This window comes from Macrotis lagotis, chromosome 5 (assembly GCF_037893015.1).
Source record: "Macrotis lagotis isolate mMagLag1 chromosome 5, bilby.v1.9.chrom.fasta, whole genome shotgun sequence".
Taxonomy (NCBI): domain Eukaryota; kingdom Metazoa; phylum Chordata; class Mammalia; order Peramelemorphia; family Peramelidae; genus Macrotis; species Macrotis lagotis.
In genome coordinates this window covers 19,569,629-19,595,027 of record NC_133662.1, presented here as the reverse complement: position 1 = coordinate 19,595,027, position 25,399 = coordinate 19,569,629, and the positions used below count along the sequence as shown (strand labels likewise).

General features: G+C 39.1%; 1 pseudogene; it reads right to left on the bottom strand.

Moving 5' to 3' along the window:
- Positions 1-3,460: 3,460 nt before the first annotated feature.
- On the bottom strand, positions 3,461-3,714 carry LOC141523626 (small integral membrane protein 1 pseudogene; annotated as a pseudogene).
- Between the last annotated feature and the right edge of the window lie 21,685 nt (positions 3,715-25,399).

The window sequence follows — 25,399 nt, the reverse complement described above, 5'->3', positions numbered from 1 at the left end:
AGTTAATAAAATTAACATATTTGTGAAGTTCTTCAGGGCTTAGGGGTAAAAATGTGTTAATTAATTTTGACATTACTTGCAGTAAAGTTGATATTTTACTTTATATCTCAAATTCCAAACTGTTTTTCTACATGGGCTACATATACACAAGGAGACTTGTGAGTTCACAAGAAAGTAGACATTGTATTCATTCACTTAGTTATTAAACATTAAACATATACCTGCTTTCCTAGGTGCTATGGAAGATTTAAAATAAAGAAGAAAGTGTGATTTTTATATATTACCTTTGGTTTCTACATTAATTATATTCAGTATTATAGTGTTTGTGTATCTCAAAATCATTTCCCCTTCTCAATGCAAAAAAAAAATATTTAAGTTTTGTAAGTGGTTCACTTTGGAGATATTTGTTGGACATTTGTTATGATAGATACTGGGTTAGATGTGTGAAAGGATAATGATATAAAGACCCAAGCCACTATTCAGAGAAATTACAGCCTTGTAATTATAACAGTTACAACATGCATTTTGTTTTGTATATCACTGTATCTTGCATCTTAGACATGTCATTCATACAAATAGAATTAGAATGTATGAAAAAGCTAAACACAATAGCCTTCTGTTTCATGATCTCTTCTAGCTTCTAGCCTTCTTAGTGGTTTCTGTCATCCACAAGTTGCCCCAAGCAGAAGTTCAGTTGTGGAACTATAGTTCTCACTGCCAGAAGCTAGTTAAGCAGTTATTAATGATAAAAGAGATTTTTAATTAAAACAAAATGGAATGTACTAAAGAAATTGTAGCTATTTCTTTGTAACGTAAAAGCAAAATAATTTGAATGATTTCTTTGACTTCAGACTAAGTAGTGATTGCAAATGCAAAAATATATATGCATGTAAATGCTAGGTGATAACAGTGAATAGAGCACTGGACCTGGAATCAGAAGCACCCTGAGTTCAAATATGGTCTCAGGCACTAGTGGTATGACCATATATAAATCATTTAATCTCTGTTTGCCTCAGCTTTCTTATCTCTAAAATGGGAGTAGTAGCATCTACTTCCTGGTGTAAGGATCAGATGAAAGTAAGTTTGTAAAATGCTTAACACAATGCCTGGCAAATAGTAGGGATTATAAAAATATTGGCTGTTGTATATGTTTATGTACGTGAGTGTTTTTACACACACATATACACACACAGCTAAATTCTGAATAGAATAATAGAGTAATGATTTTTCTTGTGGTTTCATTCTTTAGGTATTGCATATTTCCATTGGGGATATTACATAATTACAATTTTAGTGTTGCAAATTTGAATATCTATATACAGCCACTTGAGATTCACAGAGATCAGGACCTAGTTTTTTGTGTGCATAAATATATGAATTCATACACACACAAAGACACTCTTCAGGTTTCTGCTTTTTACAATATACTACCAACTGCTATATAACTTTTTTTTAGGTCCAGAACTGTAAACTTATGATGTAGGGTAGAAACATTTTCTTCAATGCTTGTAACTACACTCTAACTTGCAGCTTTAGTAAATTGCCTGAGACATCTGAGAGGTTAGGTGATTTGCCTAGTATATGTCAGAGGTAGAGATAGGACTTCAACCCAGATGATCTTGACTTCAAGACTGGGTTTCTACATACCATGTTACCTATGTTTTATAATAGTGGTTCTCAATGTGTGGTCCAGGGATCTTTGTGGGTTTCTAGTTTTTTTTTTAACTTGCATATAAAGATTATTGATCTGGCATTTTATTGATTAAAGTGCTTTAGAGACATAAATTTTCCCTATAAATTTTGGGATGCTTTTGGCTATATCTCTCAAATTATTTACATTGTCTCATTGTTATGTTAGCCTATTTTTAATAAAGCTTACCATTTTTATTATTTGACCGCCAAATTCTTTTTAAGGAAGAAACATATAGTATGAGATATAGCAGAATTACATAATAAGACAATTTTTTAAAAATTAAAGGTACATAGAAAGTCTTGGGTCTTTGTTCAAACTCCACAATTCTTTCTTAAGATACAAATGGCATTCTCCATTGCAGATATCCCAAAATTGTATCGGACTGTTGCCCTGTTGGTGTAAGCAAGTCCATATTAATGTCGATCATCCCTCCCATGTTGCTGTTAGGGGTGTATAATGTTCTTCTGGTTCTGCTCATCTCGCTCAGCATGCAAATCCTTCCAGGCTTCCCTGAATTCCCATCCCTCCTAGTTTCTAATAGAACAATAGTGTTCCATCACATTTTTTTTTGAGGTCACACCACAGGAAAGTGGCTATTTATTAGAATCCTTCCAGTCTAGCCTTTATTTTCTTCTTTTCCATTATATTCTGCCTCTTTGGAAAGGCACGAGAAGGGGTGGGGTGGAGGGCGAAGGCTGGGGGCTCAACCCTCAGAACACCTCAGTCTTCCATGGCTCAGCCTCTGCTTCTTGGGTAAGGTCATGGATCAGGATGGGGACTGTTTTCTCCTGGCTTCAAGAGGCTTTGTGACATCTATGACTAGGGGCCTTCAGAAACATCAGATCCCCAATTCAAATTCACTGGGGTTTTTTCCCCTTTAGGGAAGGTCAGGGGATCTAATTCCCTGGGCATAGTGCAGCAATCAAGGGCAAATCCAGGGGAGGGAGCAAAGGAATAACTTTAAAATGAAAACCTCTTTCAATGGCTCCAGAGCTGAAAGGCTAAGACAACCCCCTCCCACCAGACACACAAATAGAATGGGAATGGGCAGTGGCACAACTGTAAGCCTGTGGGTTCAGAGAGGGAACCTAAAGCTTCAGCAACAGATTGGGGGTGGGGGTAAGGTTATAAATTTCCCTGCTGAAACCAAGGGAAAATTTTTGGCTTTGCTAGGATTCCATATTGAATCATTGCCATAGAAAAATTTAGAGATGGAGGGGACCTTCAAAGCTATTCGGTGTCATTGATGACTTCTAATTTTCTGATACATATCCGAAAGAGTTGGGATTTGAACCATACATGTTGTAGTAACTCTCCCTGGAGGGGTAATCCAAAGGAGGTTTTCTGCTTTGTGAATAAGAACACAGGGGTAACCAAGGAGGGAATTAATGGGAGATATAGTGCTAGGGCTTTAGCATTTAAGTATAGTAACTCTCTGGGTTGAATGAGGATGGTTTGGTCTGGAGTTTCATCCTGGAACAAAGGAGAAGAGAGATTTGTATGTATTTCAGTGTTAGTATATGTCTTTCTGTGGGTCTGTGTCTCCATTTACAATTGTCTCTTCTGTCCAGTGTCTGTTTCAGTGTGTGTCTGTCACTCTAGTAATGTTGTCTCTCTGAGACTTAGAATGTGTCCATCTATCCCTGTGTTCATATCTATATCTATTGGTACATGTGCCCCCACAGGCCAGCCTTGGTGATCTAAGCTGAGAAGTAAGAGGTTTCTGAGTAGTGGAGGGCTCCTGGAGAAGGTATCCAGCAGACTCTGCTACTTGGACTTGTGGATGTAGTATCCGGTAGTATAGCCGAAGATGAAGATGACCCAGAAAAGAATAATTCCACTTATCACCATGGCGATGCCCATCTTCCCAGTGCATAGTTTGGTACAGATACGCTCACAGCCTGAACTCTCCGAGGCTGACACATTCATGCTGACCTCATCCTGGCTGTTATTCCATCTGCTGTACTGGACGGCGCTCTCCTGGGACTCCATTCTTCCAATACAGGAGTGGGAAAGCTGGGCTCTGGTGGGGTGGGGGGCAGGCCAGGGCTGGGCGTCTGTGGCTCTGGGGGCTGGGCTCCAGCATGCCTGGATCTGGGATGCAGGGGCGCTGGCCCCCTCTCACCTGCAGCTGTCACCTGGGGTCCCCAGCTGGTGCCTAGACACCCCCCCCCCCCCCCCCCCCCCCGCTCCTTGAGTTGGGGTGGGGCCTTTGGCAGAAGAGGCTGGGAGTGTCTTGCAAGGCCAGGAGTTGAGCTGCTTGGGCTCTTCTGCGTGGGCCGGGAGACTGGGATTCTCCATCACATTTGTTAAGCTATTCTCCAATTGATGGATATTCCCTCAGTTTCCATTTCTTTGCTACCACAGAGCTACTATGAACATTTTTGTATAGGTGATGTTTTTACCCTTTTTCATAATCTCTTCAGGGTATAGACCTAGTAGTCTGCCACGTTCTTTAGGATTAAGTTATTTAGTCTGTAATGAATTTTTAAATCCTTTCTTTAGTAATCTTTATTGGATTATAATGTTTATTTCATTGAAATCCATAAAAATGTGTTTAATATATCTGTTTTTCCACATTTTTGTTTATATTTTTATGCTGTAATACATAGTCAATTTTTGTGAAGGAGTCATACAGAGCTGAGAGAGAATATGTATACTTTCTACTGTTATCTCCAGAGGTCTGTTACTGAACTTTAATATAATTATGTTGAGATCCTTTACTTTTTCCTTTTTTAGTTTTTTTGTTATATTTATCTAGATGATAGCAGTAAATTGACACCCACTATTCTATTTTACTTTTTCTCCTTGTAACTCATTTAACCTTTCCTTTAAATACATATTTTGATAAAAATTCATTTTACCTTTGAGCAAAATATAGGGTTTTTTTCTTTATCTTTTTAAAAAAATTATTTATGGCAGTAGGATTAAGTGACTTGTCTGAGGTCACACAGCTAGGCAATTATTAAATGTCTGAGGTCACATTTGAACTCAGGTCCTCCTGACTCCAGGCTGCTGTTCTATCCACTGTGCACTTAGCCACCCCCTTTATCTCTTAATTAAATCTATTTTTCTTATTGTTTTATTTGAGATCATGATTGCTACCCTGCCTTTTTTTTAATTTCAATTGAAGTATAGCTAGTACTCTGACCTCTTTTTTAACTTTGTACACATCTTTCTGTTTCAAGGGTATTTCTTATAAACAGCATGTTGTTAGATTTTGCTTTCTAATTCATTCCGTTATTCTCTTTGTGTGGTGAATTCATCCTATTCACATTCACAGTTATGATTTTTAATTGTGAATTTCCCTCCACCTTATTTTCTGCCCTGCTTTTTAAAAAGAGAATAGTAAGAGAGGTGTAAGCTCAGCACCAGTGATTTAATCTGCTTGTTGCCCTATCCCTCTTTTTTCCCTTACTCAGAGCCCAATAACAGCTTTTTTTTAAATTTTTAACTTTTTTTTTTTTTTTTTTTTAGGTTACAAGGCAAATGGGGTTAAGTGGCTTGCCCAAGGCCACACAGCTAGGTAATTATTAAGTGTCTGAGGCCGGATTTGAACTCAGGTACTCCTGACTCCAAGGCCAGTGTTCAATCCACTGTGCCACCTAGCCACCCCAACATCTTTCTTTTAAGTCCTGTATCTTTGAAATCTACCCTCTGAGGTCAAAATTTGTTTTCCTTAAGACTAGTTCCTTCTTTAATCTATTTTCTTCTTTATTCTTCCTTTTCCCTTCCCCACTTTCCTTTATTTTTCTATTGCCATAATTGTTTTTCTTTAACCAATTTTGTCTGTTTGTATTCCTCCTTTTAACAAGTTCAGATGACATTTTAAGTGTAATCCACTCCACCCTTCACTTTGTCCTCATTTATATAGACTTCTTTTTGTGCACCCCCATTTATGTGAGATAATTTCTCTCATGCCCTTCCTCTTCCTTTTCTGCTCTTCAGTTTATCCTTCCATTCCTTTTCCATTCCTATAAGATCATCAAAACAGAACTGCTTTCAGACTCTTTCTAATGACTGAGGTTGATAGTGTTCTGAAGACTACTTGTTTCAAATACCTATATAAGAATATAAATAATTTAACCCTGTTTAGTTCTTTATGACTATTCACTCATTCTTATTTTTATATGATTCTCTTGACTCTTGTGTTTGTATGTCACACTTTCTATTCAGCATTGGTCTTTTCATCAGAAATGTTTGAGAGGTCTCTTTTGTTAAAGGTCTAGCTTTTTCCCTTATCTTTATTCAATTTTGGCTGAATAAGTTTTTCTTGTTTGTAAGCCTGTATTTTTTGCTTTCTGGAATGCATCCATTTTCCAAACTTTCCACACTCCTTTATATTGATGGGAACTAAATTGTGTTTGATCCTAACTGTTGGTGTTTGAACTGTTTCTTCCTACTTGGAATATTTTTTCTTTGACTTGTGATATCCCTTGGAGTTTTCATTTGGGACAGTAACCAGAGAATTCTTTTTCTTTCTATTTATATTTTCAGCAATATTGTCAGGTGCCTTCATCAAGGACAAAAAGGCTTCAAGGTCAACTACCACAGTGATGGTAAATTATTTAACTTGAAAAGGCTATAAGCCAAGTGGAGGGAGAATTGGTATGTGACTTTGATCATAGATGATTGTGCACTCATTGCAGCTTCTGAGACTGAAATGTAGCAAAGTATGGATTGATTTTCTGTTGCTTGGGCTAATTTTGACCTAACAATACCAAGAAAACAGAGCTTTCCCACCCATGGAACCATACACATAGCAAATAGAGAAATTTTGAATGTTGAGGGTAAAGTTCACTTACCTTGGTAGTATGTTTTCCAGGGATTGTATATATAAATGATGACACATGAATTACAAGAGCATTTGGGAAGCTCTGAAAGAATGTGGGAGAGACTACCTGCTGAGCTGAAGAGCTACAGAGATGTTGTACTAACCTCATTGTTGTATGCCTGTGAAATCTTGACAGTCATGAGTGCCCTGCCAGGAAATTGAACCTTTTCCATTTGAATTGTCTTAGAAAGATTCTGAAGATCAACTGGGCAAGATAAAGTACTAAATATTGAACTCCTTTCTTGAGTTGAACTGCCAAGCATTCAAACTACTGCAGAGAATACAACTTTGCTGCAATGACCACACTGAATGCCAAATGTATGTCTAAAAGACTTTCATGGAGAACTCACACAAGGCAGGTGTTCACATGGTGCTCAGAAGATGTATTATAAAGATATTCTCAAAGTCTCTCTGAACAACTTTGGTATTGAGAAAGGTGACACTGACACAGGATCATCCAACCTGGCCTACCCACATTGAAGAAGATGCTGTGTACTCTGGGCAAAACAGAATTGCAGTAGCTCTAAAGAAATGTGAAATGTACAATTTTAGTGACATCTCTCTCTTAAATGGTCAAATGGACTATTATGTCCAACCTGTGGTAGAGTCTTCCAAGTCACAATCTGACATTCATTGACCCTGACATCATGATTTTATCATTTTGGTCCTTTTCAAACATTAGGGACAAACAGTGATAGATTTGCCTTCTTTTTTTCTAAGAGATATGGGCAGTTTTCTTTGATTTCTGAAAATATGATGTCATGACATTCAGTTAATCCAATAATTTTTTAGATTATTTTTCCTTAATTTTTTCCAAGTCAGTTGCTTTGCCTCTGAAATTCTCATATTTTCCCCTATTTTTCAGTCTTCTGGTTTTACTTTAATATTTCTTATTTTCTCATGGAATTATTAATCTCTTTGTGATCCATTCAAATTTTCAGGGTTTTTTTTTCACTTAACCAACAGTTGTACCACTTGTTCCAATCTATTAATTGTCTTTCCAAATCTTTTCTCCATAGTTATTTTTCCCCATTTTCCCCTCTAGTTCTCTCATTTTATTTTTAAAATAAATTTTTAAACCTTTTTCAAAATTTCTGTCATATCTTTCAGGCTTCTGATTGGATTTATGGCCAAGCTATGGGTTTTTTGTTTGTTTTTGAGACTTTACTTGTATTTTTTTTTTCCTTTGAGTCATTCTTTTCTGGGTTTGTCAACTTTTTGGTAGGATTTCTCTTTTTTTCTTATTCTTCCAACTTCTTGATTTTGGACTTTATGTTAGAGCTGGATTCTACATATTTTTGGGAGAGTGTCTGAACTGAGCTGCTTTCTTGGGGTATTGAGTGTAGTTTTATTCTAGGTTCTTAGGGATAGCTTAGGCTACAAACTTTAAGTGTTCCCAAAATAGTCTGGGGTAAAGTATGATAACTACCTTCCTGGTGATGAATTTTGTTTTTATAAGTAACTTTTAAGCATCCAGAAATTCTGGTCAGTTTTCTTTTCTAGCATTAGGGAGTTCAGATTTAATGACTTAGTATGTTCTTCTGGAATTTCTATGATCCTTAAGTTGTCTCTAAGCATTTTGTCTGAGATGAATGGTTTCCTTGTATATAATTTGCATTGTTTTTGGTTTTTTGCAAGACAATGGAGTTAAGTGACTTGCCTAAGGTCACACAGCTAGGTAATTAATAAGTGTCTGAGAGTGAATTTGAACTCAAATCTTCTTGACTCCAGGACTGATGCTCTTAATATCATTTTATTTCTCTTCTTTCAGATTATCCTCTTTTATATTCTCAAACAGTTCTTCTTATATCTTTGTAGAGATTTCTCACTGTGGATTCACGTTTTTCTATTCTTCCAATTATTTCTACAATATAGGCTTTGATTTGATACATTGCAACAGTTGAGGTTGTCCTTAGTTCTTGAAGAAGACCATAATATCAGGGGAATGATGCTATGATTTGCAAGTGAGTTGAATTTAAGTGAGGAGATGCTGTGCAAAGTCACTAGCCTCATTTTCTCCTCTAAGTTGGAAAAGTAGAGGAGTGAAGTACCCAGAAAAGGAGGAGGACTTAAGAGGACAAAGAAGGGGCACCTAGGTAGCACAATGGATAGAGTATTGGCCCCGGAGTCAGGAAGGCCTGAGTTCAAATCTGGCATCAGACACTTAATTACCTAGCTGTGTGACTGGGCAAGTCATTTAACCCCATTGCCTTGCCAAAACTAAAAAAATTAAGACAAAAGAAGCAGCTTGAACTGAGTTTGAAAACTTCTGAAGAAGCTGTGTGTTGATAGGAAGGTTTCAGTTGACCTTTGGAAGAGAGATATTGCTATATTAATTGACTGAAGCAAAGACTAGGAACCTCCTGATTGGAAGAGAGGTTTTGAAATTTGTGTGAATGTGTAGAACTATGTACTAAAGAGAACAAAATTTCTGCACTCACAAACTATTTCAGATCTTGACCTAAAATTTGGAAAATGTCAAAGACCTGGTGGAAGCAATCAAAAGCTATGCCTAATGGGTAGCTTCTGGAGCCATCCTGAGTTGCTAGAAAGCTACTCAGAATTTGGGAAATGGACCAATGTACTCCAAAGTACTCTAATTTATTAGGACAATAAACATTTACTTAGAGAAGAATTATAAAGAGGGCTGATCAGGGAATTCAAGATTAATGTGATTAGTAACTTCAATGAGCCCAATATAATTATGGAATATGAATTTTTGAAGGCATTTCCATGGAATGTGGAATGTTACGGTATGCTGATAGGAAACAGGAAACTCCTGATGACTCACATTTTGAGAATCAGTCACTTATTCCTCATGGTCTATAAAGAGTGAGATGGTGTGTTTATTCTTTTCCTTTCTCACGTTTCTTTTTCACTTTTGGGAAAAAAAAAACTGGAGTATAGTAGAACAGAATTGCTTTCTGGTTTGGAAGTAGGTAGAGCAGAAGAGGGTAAATACATATGTGCCTTTCTAGGCTACTCCACCAATTTACATTTGCAGGTTGGGTCCTTTGAGGGATGATTATCCCAGGTTCAAAGAACTCTGTTAGTTTCACAAAACTTAATCAATGTGCTTATTTTTCCTTTACTAAACCAGTGGATATAATTAACTCAGAACAAAGACTTTCATTAGCATATGGTAAGAACAATAGCAATGAAACAACTTCTTCATAAATTAGGAATACATACTCCTACAAATACAGTATCAATGTGAGGAGTAGGCATGCTTAGAATTCATAATTGGCAAAGTTCATGCATAATGAACAAACATTGTTCATGTAGACAAGGAAGGGCTATATTCAGATATTTGGACTCCAATCATTTTCTCAAGTCTTTTCAAGGGATGTGACATCTGCTAAGGAAGTCATTCTGCTGAGGCTCTTGGGTAGGGAACCTGTTTCCAGTGCTTGATCATATTCTCTACTATTTATAACTTAGGCTTAACCTGGGCCTTGTCAGCTCACAAAATAGCAACTAGAACACTGAGAGGTATGCAGAAGCTGTTCCTCAAATAGTGCAGTGGGAAGTAGATCATATGTTAAGTAATTCCCAAAATGCATTTACTTTCTGGGGAGATGGGCATTGTAAAGGATAGGCATAGGATGCACTATAAGTATGGAAAGGACATTGTGGAAGGAAGGGGTTTAATCAGAATGTCAAGTTGTTCTTTCACTGACAACTAAAATTTCATCTTCCTTCTAAGAGAAGCTGACAGCTTATCTGAGTTCATTATACATTTCTATATTTATGAACTTCTGACAGCCCTTTAATTTCCTTAAAATGAACATTGTCTCACATCTATATTGTACCTTACTCTTGAGGAAACCTGGACATGAGCAATACTTCATGTGTAAAATAGGAACTTACCTTGAGTAAGTCTAGGTGGGGGCAATGAGTCAAAGAGAGAAAATATCTGTTTTCAAAACCTTCCCTCTGGATTGAATATAATCTGTGTGATTCTAGAGTCTTGGGCATGAAAAAAAGGAAAGTGAAAAAACAGGAAGAGGTCAAAGTGGGGTGAAGATCTTGAGAAGGATGAAGAATAACTTTAAGAAGATAAGATGGTGGAAAAGAATTGATAAATAATTTGAAGAGTTCTAAATCATTGGAAGTGGGAAAATTAGGGAGGAGGATTTGGCTAAAGACATGGTCACATCTGATGTGAATGAATATATGATGGGAGTACAAGTCTTGACTTGATCATAACATGAGAGGAACTCCTTTCCATTGTGTTTCATGAATCTGATAAGTAACACTATAGAAGAGGAATTCCCTGTCATTGAAGCACAGCCCTTGCTCTTTTTTTGTGAAGGCAGGGAGTCCTGTCCATGAAAATGCAGCTGCCAAGGGTTCGAATCCCAGACTTGGTCAGCCACTCATTGACCAGGGGAGAGAGAAGTTTCCTATCACTAGGGTCCTCTCAGCACTTACTCTCAACATTTATAGATAGCCTAAATACCAGGCACTATTGTAGGACTGAGGTCACAAAGACAATTTTCTTGAAGGGTATACTATCTACACACATAATATTGAGGTTTCCTCTTCATTCTCATTGAATTGGCAAAATTGATTTTTTGGAAGGTGTGGAGGAACAGGCACATTAATGCACTCTTGATAGAACTTTTAGTTGGTTCAAGCATTATTGAAAAAAACTACCAAAAAAGTTGCTAAAGAAGCTTTAGTTCAAAGATTACCTCTCTTTGTATATACTCCCAAAAGTTAAGAAAGATGGAAAGAATGCATAGACAGGGACGGCTAGGTGGCGCAGTGGATAGAGCACCAGCTCTGGGGTCAGGAGTACCTGAGTTCAACTCCTGTCTCAGACACTTAATAATGACCTAGCTGTGTGGCCTTGGGCAAGCCACTTAATAACCCCATTGCCTTGCAAAAAAAACAAAACTAAAAAAGGATGCATAGACAGATATACATGTGCATATACACAAATATATGTTTGTGTGTTTATTTTTAGCTATACTTTTCAATATAACAAAAAAAATTAAAGTCAAAGTAGATGCCCAGCACTTGGGTTATGGCTGAACAAATTCTGATATAAAAGAAAAAGAGTATTCTTATAATGAAAGTAGAAGGCAGAACCAAGATGGAAGAGTAGAGGGAGCGGTGGCTAGGTGGTGCAGTGGATAAAGCACCGGCCCTGGAGTCAGGGGTACCTGAGTTCAAGTCCAGTCTCAGACACTTAATAATTACCTAGCTGTGTGGCCTTGGGCAAGCCACTTAACCCCATTTGCCTTGCAAAAAAAAAAAGAAAAAAAAAGAGTAGAGGGAGAATTCCATTTGAAGTCTCCCAATTTTCCTTTCCAAAATCTTTAAAATAGCACATTAACTTTAATACTGGAGTGTCATAGTCAACATAGGCTTGAGGTGAGATGTTTTTCCAGCCCAAGACAATTTAGGAGGTCAGAAGTAGGGAATTGTTGACACTGAGGGAGTGGCTGTCTTGGAAGACAGTGTAGGGGCAGCATGAACTGTGGGTCTGGAGCCAGGAATGGCAGCAGTGGCTGCAATTTTGGGAATTCTCTTCTCTGCTAAATGGTAAAGGGATTGAACAGCTGGTCAGGAATACCCCCCCCCCCAAATCTTGAAAAATAACAACAACAAAAAGATTTTTAAAAGTAAAATAAGAATAGTAGAGGAAAAATTGAGAAAAGCCAGCAATGCAAGAAAATTACCAAAAGAGAGTTATAAAAGAAATTACCAAAAAGAGAAATACAAAAAATACTGAAAAAATAGCACTTTAAAAAATGAAATTAGTCAAATGGTAAAAGAAGTGTAAAACCTCACTGAAGAAAATAATTTCCTTAAATGGTCAAAGGATATGAACAAACAGCTTTCAAATGAAGAAATTAAAACTAAATATAATCATAAGAAAAAAATGCTCCAAATCATTACTGATTAGAGAAGTGCAAATTGAAACAACTATGAGATTCCACCTCACACCTATCAGATTTGCTAAGATGACAAGATTGGAGAAGTTGTGGGAGGACTGGGACATTAATGCATTGTTGGTGGAGTTGTGAACTGATCCAACCATTCTGGAGAGCAATAAAACTGATTACTCCTTGACCCATAGTAATTCTAATAGTAGGCATATCCAGAAGAAATCATAGAAAATGAGGTAAATCCCACATGTCCCAAAATATTCATTGCAGTTCATTTTTGTAGTGGTAAAGAATTGAAAATTGAAGGAATTCCCATCAATTGAGGAATGACTGAGCAAATTATGATATATGAATGTTATAGAATACTATTGTTCTCTAAGAAACCATGAATGGTCAAACTCTAGAGAAACATAGAGTGAATTACAGGAACTGATGCTGAGTGAAGGGAGCAGAAGCAAGAGAACATTGTACACATTAATAACAACATTGTGATGTATGCAGCTCTTCTCAGAGAGCTAGGAGACCAACTATGGACAATGCTGTCCCCATCCACAGAAAGAAAAACAAAACAACAAATCCCTACAGAATCTGAATGAACACTACATTTACTTTTTTAAAAAATTGCTCTTGTGTTATTTCTTTCCTATCTCATGGTTTTCTTCCCCCCCCTTAATCATAATTCCCATTGAAAATGACTAATCTGCAAACATATTAAACAAATGCATATGAACAATATTCACCTGACTCTTTGCTGCTGAGGGGAGGGGAGTGGAAAGGGAGAATGGAAGGAAATTATGTAACTTAAAAATATGCATATGCATGTGGATGAATGCTGAAAAGCTTTCATAACATGTAATTGGAAAAATAAAATATCCATTACAAAAAGCAATTATTCCTTAAAAATTAGAATTGGTCAAATGGGAACCAAAGACACCATGAAAAATTAAAAAAAAAAATAGAAGAAACAAAGTGAAAAAAGTAGGAAAACCCCCCAGAAGAAAATGTGAAACTCATTAGAAAAGCAACTCACCTGGAATATAGATTTAAGAAAGATTGATTTAAAAATTATTGGACTGGGGCGGCTAGGTGGCGCAGTGGATAGAGCACTGGCCTTGGAGTCAGGAGTACCTGAGTTCAAATCTAGCCTCAGACACTTAATAATTACCTAGCCGTGTGGCCTTGGGCAAGCCACTTAACCCCATTGCCTTGCAAAAACTAAAAAAAAAAAATTATTGGACTACATAAAAAATAGCAAAAAAAAAAGCCTAGACATCATATTTTAAGAAATTTTAAAGAAAAACTTTATTTTATAAATTTTTAGAAGATATTTAAGAATCAGAGGGCGAAATAGAAATTGATTCTTTAAAAAAAAAGATCCACTGATCATCCTTGAAAAAGATCCCAAAATGAAAACTCCTGGAAATATTATAGCCAAATTCCAGAGTATCCAAGTCAAGGAGAAAATGTTGAAAGCAGCCAGAAAGGAATCATTCCAAAACTGTTGACTCACAGTCAAGATCAAGATACAATATTTATCACTATAAATAGGTGAAAGACTTAGAGGGCAAAAGAGCCAGGATTACAACCAAGAAGGACTGATCAAGTAAAACTGAGTAAAACCCCCACAGGGAGACAAAGGGCATTTCATGAAATAAAGAGGCCTTTTAAATATTTCTAATGAAAAGATCAGAGTCAAATAGAAAATTTATTATCGAAACACAGAATTCAAGAGAAGCTTTAAAAAAGCAAATATGAAAGAGTAATCCTAAAAAAATAAGATTAAACTGCTTTCATTTCTATATAGGACATAAAACTCCTAAATTTCTTCTCATTATTAGCAGAATTAGGAGTCTATGGGCTTGGGTCTGAGTTGATTTTGTTGGAACAAACTCCAAAAACAAAAGAGAGAGAAATGAGAAAGAGGGAAACAGTAGAAGGGAAAGGAGCAATGATGAAAATTATCTCACATTAAGAGAGGTACACAAGAAAAATATTTACAGTGTTGGGGAAAATGTGGGTGTAGGAGGAGGACAATGCTTCTCTCTCTCATCTGAATTGGTTCAAAATGGGAAAAGCTGTGTATAGAAATCTATTCCATTTAGTAGAGAAATAGAAAGGCCAGGTGGTGATAAGAGGGAATGTGGATTAAGGGAGGCAGTGATCAGAAACAAAACAGACTTTTGAGAAGGGACAAGGTGAAAAAAGATAGAGAAGGATTAAACAAAAGAAAATGTCAAAATAATAATAATAATAAATTCATAAAGAAAAACCAAACAAATGAATTCTGCCAAATATATAAAGAACAATTAATTCCAATGACAGTTTTCCCCACTACCCTATATTCCCTATCTAGGTACTACCTGTTAACAGAATTTTACTGAGTAAGTCTCTAACCTGGGCAAAATAGAGTAGGCCAAAGTCAGGGTGCCTTTAATCAGTAGCTGTTTAATTAATTACTGTCATTGCAAAGAACAGATTTGCAAATTGGGATTCTTCTAATTGGAGTTCCACCTTGCTATAGTGAAAGCAGAAATTATATATATGAATCATAAAAAGGAAGGGAAGGGGAAGGTGGATTACACCAAAATAATTTCTAAACAAGCCTACTAGTGCAGACAATACAGGTATCCTCGAGTCCTGTGGAAATAGTTAAGTTGATTGTTTAGTCTTGGGACAAGAACAGGTTAGATAATTTTCATTCACTTCTCTTAAAACCAACAGTCACAGAAAGAATATAGTCCTGTCAGGGTTTGGCAGTCGCTGCAGGCTGCTTTGTAAGTCTGGCTCCCAAGTCTGAGTCCACTTCTGAAAAGGGACCTTTGAGAAATCCCATATTATTAATATATTAATTACATATATCATATCAAGTGATTTGAAAATCATAATTCTTTCCATTGTGGGTAGGAAATAAAAAATGTAAGAGAATGAAATGAAGGGAAATACCCAATTAGAAATCCTAACTGTGAATATGAATAGGATCAGTTTACCCCCAAAAAGGAAAAGGAAAGAAGAATGGATTAGAAAGCAGAATTTAACAATTTGCTATTTATAAGAAACACACTTGACACAGAAAGATGTGCACAAGTTAAAATAAGAAGTTATAGTAGAATATAATATTTCAACTAAAGTAAAAAAGATAGGGATAGTAATCGTGATCTTAAAAAATAGATTAAATTAGGAGATAAAGAAATTTTGCTCAAAGGTATTAGGAAGATGGAATTTACATTTACCAAATATACATGTACTAAATGGTATAGAACCTAGATATTTTTTGAAAGTAGCATACTGAGTTTTATCATGACTTCTAGCTTTATAGTCTTTGTTCTAAGAGCCCTTCAAATTTGAACATTCTATGCTATTTTTTAATTGATATTTTATTTTTCCAATTACATGTTATGAAAGTTTTTTAACATTTGTCCACATGCATATGCATATTTTAAAATTACATAATTTCCTTACACCCTCCATTCCCACCCCCCTCCCCTCAGTAATGAAGAGTCAGGTGAATATTTTTCACATGCATTTGTGTTTAATATGTTTATGAGGAATTAGGATTAAGGGAAAAGAAAAGAAAGCCATGAGATAGGAAAGAAATACATAAGAGAAATTTTCAAAAAGGTGAATCAAGTTTTCATAATCTGAATATTTAAAAGTTTAATGAGTTACAGGGAGAAATTGTAAAATAGAAAAATGGGTCACCTCAATTCCTATGTGAAGTTGATTGTTTTGTCTTGATGGTACTGTATTATTTTGCTTAGGTACAGAACAAGTTATATAGTTTTCTGATTCATTTCACTTAACACAGGTTTCACACAGTTCAGTACAAGCCTGTCCAGGTGGTTACGAATCATTTCAGGCTGTTTTATCCTCTTTGATTCTTAAGCTAGAGTACTGGGAAAAATGGATCTCTAAAAAGTAAACTATTAGAAAAATTCATTACATATATCATATTGATCAATATGAAAATCATAATTCTCTTTGACATACCCATGTCAACTAGATTAAACTACTTTTTCTTATTAGTCCTCAGTTTACTCATCTTTAAAATGAGGACATAAGCCCAGATGGTATTATGGTGTAAATTCTGGGATCCTCTACATAATAAAGAAATAATTTGAGGGAATCATATCTGATTACCTTTCAGAAGAACAGGAGGAAGAGTTAGCTTGGCATAAGATAGGACTCAGAATGAAACAATCATGTAGTTAATGGAATCAAACTAAACCTGGACCACTTGAAATTGCCTCAAACATTAGCCTTCTGGATTCTTTGACTCATGTCTGTACCTGAAGCACATTTTCCTGCTTTGTCCTTTAGATCCCGATGAAACCAAATTACTAACCCTGTACTTTAAATTCTCAGGCATCCCTGCTTCTCTGATACCTTGAACTAAATATGTTGGTAACTCCTGAGTTTATTCCTTTACCTCCAATTTCACTACCCAGCTCAATCCTTCCCACTAAAATTACTGCCCATAATATGGAAGTTTCATTGCCAAGTTTTTGAGATCAGGAGGAATTGTCCAGGCTTCAAAATCTGCAATAGCCTCTCAACTCATCTTCCTGTTTTAAAATCCTCCCCTCATCCAAAATATGCATTTTGTCCGTTAGGATAAAGTCCAATTCCTTTAGCCTTTTCTCTGTTTCAACATTAAAATTTCTTTCAGTTTTCTTTTTCACTTTTGTCCAGATGAAGCCTCAGCTCAAGTCAGTGACCTATTGACAATCCCTGAACTATCTCTTCTGCTTGCCTCCTTCTGTGATCATTCTCTTGCCAAACTTGTTTTCTCTCCCTGCCAGTACCACTTATTCCAATCTTCCTCAATGTTCTCAATTTAGCTGAAATGTCAGCTCTTAAAATGAAATCTACCATGATTATTCCAACCAGAAGAATCCAAAAGATATAGAAATTTAGATCTGAAGCAAATTGTGAAGCAATCTTTCCTGACACAGTCCATTTTAAAATTTAGGATACAAAGAGTCTAGAAAGGTTGACTGCCTTGCCCAAGGTCACCCAAGTAAGTGATGCCACTTTTGTTTGCACCCCTGCATGTGCTACATTCTCTCTCCTGGCTATTTATGTACATACCTTATCTACCTGATTAGACTTCCAGGTTCTTAGAGGGCAAAGACTGCATCTTATTCTTTCCTATAGTGCCTCTCACAGTAATTCATAAAGAGTAAATATTCAAGGTTTTCTGATTGATTGGATGAATTAATATCTGCCGCTACCTGGCATTTCTCCCTTGCACTTCAATTGAATTTTCTTTGGTCATCATAGATCAACTCAGATCTAATCTCACCTAATCATTCTATGACACAGGAAAATCTCCTTTCATTAAAATTCTATAGTTCTTTCTGTAGATACAATTCACAAACAGTTACATATTATTTTATTATTTATTTTCTTAAAAAGCAGGGACATTTCTGATACTTTGTATTCCCCTTAGCCAGCCACCTTAGTTCAAGGAAGCTAATTATTCCTAAATAAATATTTATACTTTGGGTGATTAGCCACATTTCAGGTATCCCCTACTCAAAACATTTTTGGTTGACACCAGAATTGAGTCCCTAGAGTTTTCAGCACCCATTAAGATCAGAGAGATTCCATTGTCTTGTTTTCCTTACTTAAGGTCAGACAGTTCTCTAGAACTCTTGTTTATTGCTCAGCACCAGAAGATGGGGGTTACCTACAGAACATTCTACCCCAAGAGGTTGTTCAAACTACAAAGAAGTTAAAGGATTTGACATTTCTGGAATTGATCTAAACTAGGTCATTTGCCTCCAAAGAGGTGGTGAATGGACATGTCAGGCTCTTGGTCAGGTTACAGGGGGTGATGTCTGTATTCTGTCAGAAGTGTCTTATATAATCTACTTAGCTACAATTTACCTGCATTAGCCAGGGAGAGCTTTGTCAGAACCGAGAACTCCTTTCCCAGGAGAATCTCTCATCCCATTCTGTGTCATGGGAGAACCCCTGTTTTCAGATGCTGGATTCAGGCAGCAGAAGGAAAGAGCAGATTATGACAAGCTGACTGGGGATCCTGGCTAGACCAGGGAAGTGGGTGTTTGGAGAACTTTAGGTCAAGGTCTTTTTTTCCCCATGACATTAACAAGGAATCATGAAGATGTAAGAAACACTGTGCTGGGTTTCTTCTCTCCAAGCCATCAACTGCCCTTGAATTGCTTACAGCATTAGATGAGGACAGACCTTCTCCTATCTCATCATTGTTGGGGGCGGGGGGAAGAGGCTTGGTGGTCACTCAGAAGGGAAACATAATCCCCTTATAAAGGAATGTTACAGAACTCGGCCCCTCATTGTTTAAGAGTTCATGGGAGGGAGGACAGGGGGGATAAAAGTGTCTGCTGAGAGGTGGGGAGGGAGCGGGAATGTGATCACAGAAGAATAAAGACTCATGACCCACCTCAGGCGCTCTGTCTGGTTCTTCCCCCATCAAAGAGTGGGGGCCGGAGGTACCCCGAAGACTCACCACGCGTTGGACTGGTGAGTAAGAGGACGGACTAGCATAAAGAAGCCGGCGTTGTAAATAAAAACCCGGCAAGTGGTGCCGAAACCCGGGACCTGATTTTGCTAGGGAACGTCTGAATCCGCTGGTCGGATTCTCCAGACAGCCTCGGTCGTTTCTGACCGGGCTTTCTTTCTCTCCCCTTTCTCCTTCTACTCTAATCACGCTCCTTGCCGTGCTGGCCTGTCTGATTGTGCCCTGCTTCCTCCTTCTTCCCGCCTTTGAGCCGGAGGAAAAAGAGGCCGTTGCAGGGCAGCTTTATAAACTCTGCGCTAAGCATGGCTGTAAATTACCTATCAAGACGTGCCGTGCTTTTGTTGAGAATATCTGGAACATCTGCCCTTGGGTGCAACATAGTGGGATCCAACCAGATAAATGGAAGGTGGTAGGGCAGCAGATGGCCTCCTATAATGACACCTGCCCGGGAAAACTAACCCCCAAGGATTTTACAGTGTATAAGATAGTGGATGCAGCCCTGCATCCCCAGAAGGTGACTTTAGCACGAACAATCAGCACTCAGGTGGGTAGCTCGTTGGCGGGATCGGATTCAGAGGGCTCAGAGGAAGAGGGAAGGCCACTCCCTCCCCTGTATCCGTGGGAGGAACTTAGAAGAAACAATGGGGGAACAAGGGGCCCCCAGGGAGAAGAAAATGCCGCATGCCCCTCCTTACCGAGACAGAATGAAAAGGGGGAGGGCGATGAATGTGGCACACTTAGAGATTCAGGGCCAGAAGTTTCCGAGCGCGGGAAGGGAGGGGTGCAAACAGTCCTCAGGGGTGGCAGGAAGAGGAGCGTGAGTAGGTGGGACCGGGAGGCTGCTGACGAGGAGGGAGAAGTCCGCGCTGATTGGACAGCTGCCGCGCCCCAGGCTTGGCGGCCCAGCCAGGCCTCACCCAGCCACCTAAGACAGGCCCTGAGGGTGTCGGGCGCCTAGGACGGGCAAGGTCCTGGGTTGAAGGAGATGACCTAAGACAGGGTTCCTCGCCCCCGGCTATCAGAGGCCAGTGGAAGAGGCTTGGTGGTCACTCAGAAGGGAAACATAATCCCCTTATAAAGGAATGTTACAGAACTCGGCCCCTCATTGTTTAAGAGTTCATGGGAGGGAGGACAGGGGGGATAAAAGTGTCTGCTGAGAGGTGGGGAGGGAGCGGGAATGTGATCACAGAAGAATAAAGACTCATGACCCACCTCAGGCGCTCTGTCTGGTTCTTCCCCCATCAAAGAGTGGGGGCCGGAGGTACCCCGAAGACTCACCACGCGTTGGACTGGTGAGTAAGAGGACGGACTAGCATAAAGAAGCCGGCGTTGTAAATAAAAACCCGGCAATCATGATGTCCATGAAGTCTGAAATGTGCCCAACTGCTCTAGCTTCACTCAAAATATTTCCTGGGAGGAAAACCCATAAGGGAAAACCTTTATCTTGCAAAACCAGCAAAGTTAAAATCAGTTTAGCAGATTAACCAGCCTCTGTGAATATTGTTGGCAGATAAGGTCAGAAAGGGATTTGGTGGGGACGCCTGGACTCTGAGACCCTCAGTATCCCTTTTGAGTACTCTTGGGGGTGGAGTACATGATAGTACAGGATCTTGAAGAGTAGGATGAAAGGCAGAGATGAGATCTTGAAAATCTACTTTATCTACTTCCCACCTTGCTGAAGGTTGGTCCTTCCATGAATTCCTTATTTTGGCTCTGAACACTTTAGGAAACGTTACCTCCTGTTCTCTTACCTAGGTTTTCTGGGGAATTGGTACTTTCTACTTATTTAGGGTATGTCTGCTTGTTGATTTCCCACCTGAGGATTTAGCATCAACAGGGTCACGATAAGTATCTCTCTCCAAATGACCCTGAGGAATAACACAACATTCTGGAAATAGGGAGAGATTAAAGGACATAGAGAAATATAGATGTCATGATAACTCCCACTCAGTTGTAACTATCCCCTTTCTCCAATACCTCATACAATAGGAAATCAAGGACTCATCTGTATGACCCAGTATTGGGTAACACCAAAGTTAGCATCAGGACTGAGTGACATCATTAGTTCATTGGCAGATGTTCCTTTTGAAAGTTTTATTCTGATATTTCCTTTTTTATATACTGTAAAAAAAGATCATAAAATCATGAAATCTCAGTATTTAAAAAGACCTTTCAGTTCATTTCTTATTCAGACTGCTTCTTAATTGGTATCACAGAATGGAAGCTTCATCAAATGGTGAGAGTGAGTGATCACTAGAGAAACAGTCTAAATGATCCACTGGTACTCACATAATATCAAGGAATATAAGGAAAGGGTACTTCTACATACTGGGTTATCCTGCTCTATAGAACTTAGGGAAGGACATGAACAAGAGGACAAAAAGGTGTGTACTTTTATCTGCAGTTCTATAAGCATTTCATACATTGATAGTTTACATAAACACAAATTTATGAATTTTCTTCCCTCTTCCCATTCTACTTTGTTCTCACCTTTTCAAACATCATTTGATTCTGATTCTTCTGGTTTATTGAAATGGATGTTCAAAAGACAAAAATAACAGGAAATGGATTCTGGAGCAGAAGATGAAGAAGACACCCCAACGCCTGTTAGCGAAGGGCAAAAACAGTCCAGAGGCACAGGTACAGGGAAGGATAGAGATCAGTAGTGCGAACTCCTGCATATGTGGATAACAAGTAGATGGTTTCTTTAGGTGTCAAGATAAGAAGTTTCTAGGAGACCCAGCTGGGGTCAGCTCAAGAGTCCCACAGAGGATAGAAAAGAGTCACACACAGGGTTGTGTTTGTGAACTCATAAATAGAATTATGTCTTCCTGATAGGGGCCCCATGATCTCTCATTAACTGCAGACTGCCCCCCCCCCCCAGGCAAAAGTTGAAGCTATGAGAACAATGCTCATGCCTGGCTAGAAGTAGCTTAACTGTTGATTGCAGACCATGGTTTCCTGGGAAAGGAAGGGGGAGAGAGAGACTGATACATAATTACTTGATAAATCCAAGAATCATAGGAATAAAGGGAACTAAGCTTCCAAGGCTAATGTGATATAGGACTGCTAATGCTATGTGCACAGTAAATGGCAAACAGTAAGCATTTAAATCCTTTATCAACCTATCTACTACTGAGTATGTAGGAGTGTAAATCTAAGGGCTGGAACCTGGAAATATTTCCCAAAGTGTCTCTAGTAGTGAAAATGGGATCCTGAATGACCCCTGAGGCCTAGGATCTGTCTTCCTCACCTACTTAAGTTCTCCATGAGAATGGGGTACTCAGAACAATCCTTCACTCTGATCCAGCTCTAGCATTCCAACAGAATCAAGTCATCCCCTTTTTTTGCCTTTGAAGGGTCTAGGGGAGAGGATGGAAGAAGGGCCTTCAGGGGCTTTCCAGGAGTTTTTTCCCCCTTTCTGACTCCTTAGATGGACAATGAGGCTCACCCCAAGGAAGATCATATGGGCAAATGATGGGAAAACATAGGTTATAAGGTCTCACCAAGGGAAAACTGAGCAGAAATGATGAAAGAAGGGTCATCAGAGGGATGAAATAGACTCATCACATAGAGAGAGTGAAGGATTCCTGGGCAAATAGCCTAGAAGAGTCATTGGTATCTACATAATATCAAGAAATAGAGAGGAAGGCCACTAGCACACTAGGTAATCACCCTCTGGGGAGATTTATGTAAGGTTATGGACAAGAAGAATCCAGGATGAAAATCCAGGGATGGGTTGTAATCTTCATCTGTAGAGGCATTTCACACATTGAGTTATTACACAGATCCCCAAGTGCTGAAAGTTTCCAGTAAGGCTCATGAGACTAATATAAATAAAACATTAGTCCAGGAGTAACTTATATTACAGAGGTTCTTTGAAGCTTTGGGGGAAATGCCAAAGTTTCCAGAGAGAAGTTATTGCAGGGAAGGGGTCAGTAGGATTAAACTAAAGATCTGCACAAAAGCAGGAGGCCTCCAAAAGTGGGATAAAAGTGAAGGTCACAGTTCCAGAGGACACAATTTCAGGAACCAGCTCAGGAATCCTGCAGAGGACATAGAAAAGCTACAGAAGAATCTATATGGGGGTCTGAAGCCACAAGTAGAACCACTTTTTCCCACTAAGGCCCTCAAGTCTTTTCTTAGCTTCAGACCCCACAGAGAAGAGTATAGCCATGAGAACCCTGATCCCATCTGGGCAAGATCTTATCTGTTGATTGTGAACCCTGACTCTAGTAAAAGAAAGGGAAAGAGATAAATATACTAGTAAATCCTGGAATCACAGAAGCAGAGGATACCCAGATTCTGAGCACTGAGGGACAGGGGGGCTCCTCACACTGTTCATCAGTCCGATCCCTGAAACTCCAAGAAGCCCTTAATCAAGGCTTTATCCATTCATCTACAACTGTGTGAGTTGATGGGGGTGGAAGGGTGGGGTGCTAAAGGCTGGAACCTGAGACCCTTCCCAAGGCTGTCTCTATCTGTGAATAAGGGATTCCCTTGAGCCCTGGCATCTGGTCCCTTTACCTCCTTCTCTAAATTTCTGGGGAGGAAGAGCTGAAGCCAGAGCCAGACCATTCTTTCATCCCTGATCTGGGGTCAGATTTCTGGCACGGTCAGATGTCCTCTCTGCCCTGGAGGAGATCATGAAGGGGAAGGGGCTTCTGGGACTTCCCCAGGACATCTCACCTTTTTGACTCTTCTGGTGGACAATGAGATCAATCACCAGGAAGATCAGCCCCAGTACATGGCACCCAACTCTACTCAGCATCTTACTCTGGGCAGATTCAGACTGTGCCTCTGGGGAGAAGAGACACCAAGGATCAAAACTTTCCCTTCAGGAGCCAATCTCGTGGGAGTAGAAGGGTCTGAGAAATTGGCTAAATCGTATCTAAGTAAGGTAGGGACAGTTGGGCAAAGAACCCTTCATGATTCAGAAAGTGAAAGATCATTAGAGACAATGACATAAATCCATCTCAAAGCCCAGCTCTCCTACCCAGAAGAAAAGGTGAGCATAGAGAGCCTCCCCCGGGGAGACCAGGTCTCAGGGTTGGGATCAGGGAGGAGGTAAAATGTTCTAGGTTTCCATAATTCTTACTTCAGAATTCTATTAGGGGGGTTGTGCTAGAAAAAAGGGAGATGGTGGATAGTACTAAATGGGATTTGTATTAGCCCAGGCAGAAGAAAAGTGGGCACAGGACACACAGTGAGCAGGTCTCAGAGCTAGCTAGCTTCAAGTCCTAAGTAATGTTAGAATTGGAGGGTGAGGTAATGCTATCTCACCCCAGTCCAAGATGGCAGGTCTCTGAAGGTTGGAGTGCTCCACATGCCATCTCCACACTTGGGGGTCATTTCCAGCATCACCAAGATTTGGAAGGTCCAGTCTCCATTGCAGAGCAGGCCAAGTGGACACAATCCCAGCTGTCTCCTCCTGTCCATTCAGGAATACCTGACCTCAATGTCCCCAGGATAGAAATCAGTGACAGAGCAGAGAAACAGGTTGTTGTGTCCCAAGGGAGCCAGCTTGGATGGATTCAGTCACCTTGGGCTCAATTGGAAGAAGAGGGAGGGAGTCAGAGCAGATCTCCTAGTGCAGCCCCCACCTCTGTCACTGATCCATAACCAGGCTTGGGATTCCTCTTCTCCCCAGGGACAGAAATAGGCATCTTAAGGTTGACATTTAAGCTGCCCCTAAGGTTAGGAATCTGAAATAGCAGGAGCCCTAGGAGTCGTGGTGCTGAATGATCTCAGCCCCAGAGAAACAGGATTCAGGGATATGGGAAGAAATTAGCAGGCAAGATTTCTCATTTTAAATGGATACTTTGTAATGAATCATTTCCAAAAGTCTGTCATACATGTAGTGAAAAACCTACTTTAAGAAGGATTTTCAGATCCAACAGTAAGATATGCCATCAATCCACAGAAGAAATTTTGAATCAGGAGACCTGTAGGGACCATCTAGGCCCAGTAGAAACTTGAATATTCCTGACAGAGTCTGGGGAGAATTCTCCCCTGAGTTCTGGGAGAAGCAGAAATATGTCTGAGTTCCTGAATAAAGACAATATCAGTGATGAGGCCTCAGTTGTAAGAGTTTGTTTTATCAGAAAAGACTGAGAGAGAATGTAGTTGATAGGAGAGAGCAGAACACGGGAAACCTCATGAGCTTAAATTTCAGGGATTAAAAAGGAAGAGTTTTATCATCACTAAATAATGTTTACTTATTGATTTATATCATTGAACCACCCATCCCACAAATGAAAAATTGATTTTTAGGAAGCATCAGTCTGATCTGCTCTGTCTCCTTATGGACCCTTGGAGAAATTTCAAAGTCTAATCTTGGCAGGTAGAGCCTCTCCAGTCTGACTCCAGCATCTCCTCTCATTCCCTCTCATGCACAATTGATTTTTCAGTCTCTCTGGTCTCCATGCTCCTGGGCAGATTCAGCATCTTCCACCTCCACACATGGGAAT